We start from the raw sequence: 2,410 nt of genomic DNA on the forward strand, positions 1-2,410 counted from the left end.
CTTGATTTTTTTTTGTTGATTTTTTTTTTTGATTTTTCTGGTTTGAATTTTTGTTAATTTTCTGGTTAATCTGATATTTTTTGTTATTAATAATAACATATCTCCCATTTATCTTATTTTTTAAAATATTTTTTCTCTCTCCACTTTATTTTAAATAATCTCTTACACCCAATCATTATTCTTACACCCAATCATTACTCATATCCCAATACAACCCAAGATTCCAATTTTCTTAAAAACCACCCAACATTCTTTAGGGGAACAACAAAAAGGAATGGAGGGAGTAATATACTTCTTCCGTTCTTTTTTAAATGACACAATTATTTAGGCACGTTTGCCAATGCACGATTTCAAACATTAATATCTCTAATTGTGTATCGGAAAAAATTATAAAAAGTTGATATTTAAATAATATTTACTGATACGAATCCAATAAGACCCCACACGACTATATTTTTTCTTATGTATAAACCACAAAAAGAAGTCAAAGGTATTTGTGTGAATAGTGTCTAAAACCCCATTGTATCATGTAAATAAGAACAAAGGAAGTATAATTTACTCCCAAAAAAAAGGAAAAACTTTTTAATGGGTTAAATTTGTAATTTTTTAAAGGCAATTTAATATTTTTCGATCCATTTAAAATTTTCAATAATTTTGTTTATATTTTTCTAAAAAAGCCGATAAGAGCATCTTCAATGGTAAGCTAATTGTCAAATTAGCTTGCCATGCCACATATGATTCCAAGCTAATTTCATTTCTAGCTAGTTTATATCGCAATGGTAAGCTACTAGCTTGTAATTTAAGTGGGTTCCACGTGTCAATTAACTTTTAAATTTTTATTTTATTTATTAAATCCTTATTTTTACTATTTTATAAAAATAAATAATACATTACTCTTGTTTCTTCAGTATCTTGCTTACGTTTACATAACTTCTTTCTTGGAGCATGAGAGTTTTGATTGGTATTGTCTTTAACATTATCCATCTGAAAAATTAACAAAGCAAAGGGAATTAAAAAACTGAACTTCAAAGATTTACGGAGAAGAATAAGAAAATATGAAGTAGCACTGTAGCAGTGATGCACAATAAGTTTAATTAAATAAAGTTGGAAAAAAATAATTCAAACCCATATTCATTATTTATCCGTTGGAAACTTTGAATGAAATTGTTGAGACCATGCAAACATTAAGTGATAAATGGTTGAAGGAAAGTGTGTTGCACGCCCAGATCACATAGCTTTCTTCCGTTGTTGTATATCACGCAAGGACAAAATGGGAAAATGTTTGGTTGACCCTAAGGGTTAGCAACCCTTAAGATACATATAACATAAAATAATACTCCCTCCGTCTCTTTTTGTTCTTTACGTTTTTCTTTTTGGGTATTTCAAAATGTTCTTTACATTTCTTTTTATATTTTCACATAAATGACTTAGCATTCTATCAAAATTTGTGTCCAATTATTACTTTAACCAATTAAATTCATTGGGTCATTTAATCTCTCACACTTTTCCACTGGGACAATAAAATTTTCCCATTTCCCAATATCAGAATTTTGATAAAAGTGAAAATATTATAAATAAACGCAATTTATTTTGTTTAAATAAAAAAATTGAGGAATTTTGATGCAAATTAATTAATCGTTAAAACGCGTGAAAAACACCCAACGTAAAAAACAAAAAGAGAAGGAGGGAGTATATAAGTGTAATTAATTGGAGAGAGAAAGTGTTGTAAGGTGAGTTTTAATGCATTTGTAACCAATCATAATTCAATATTTAAAGGGTTACCAACCCTTAGGGTTACTCTATCATTGTCGGGTCCACTCATTTTTCCAGCTTTTTGTCAAGCAAATTAGCTTGTTTAAGCTAATTTGCTTGGCCAAGCTAATTTGTCATCTTAACTCCAATGGTTAAGCTAATAGCTTGGAATTTTTGCAAATTGTAAGCAAGTCCCTAGCTACAACCATTGGAGATGCTCTTACGATGCTTGTTTTTTTGCTGTATTTTGTGGAAAAAATTAAAAATATACGAAGTATATAAAAATAAGTCTAGCATCAATTCAAATTGGTCCAATTGGGTTTTGGATCGATATTTTCGGTCCAAGCATTGTCGTTCTAGTATCTGGGTCTTCAATTACCAGAATTTTGGTCTTTGTCCAATTCTGGCCAATCCGGTCTGAATCATGACACGTGTATTCCCCTATTTGTCCGTTTTCAAAAGTAACATGACTATTATGAATATGATATGAAATATAACTAATTTTAAGTTCATAGTTTCTATAAATAACGTGACTTTCATATTTGTAAAATAGAAAAAACTACTCACTCCGTATGGAAATGATTGGTGCACTTTGAACGGTACAAAGTCTAATGAACTTGAGTTGGTTTTATTAAAGAATGAAAGAAGCGAGTTAAGT

The sequence above is a fragment of the Spinacia oleracea genome, chromosome 3, assembly GCF_020520425.1.
Source record: "Spinacia oleracea cultivar Varoflay chromosome 3, BTI_SOV_V1, whole genome shotgun sequence".
Taxonomy (NCBI): domain Eukaryota; kingdom Viridiplantae; phylum Streptophyta; class Magnoliopsida; order Caryophyllales; family Amaranthaceae; genus Spinacia; species Spinacia oleracea.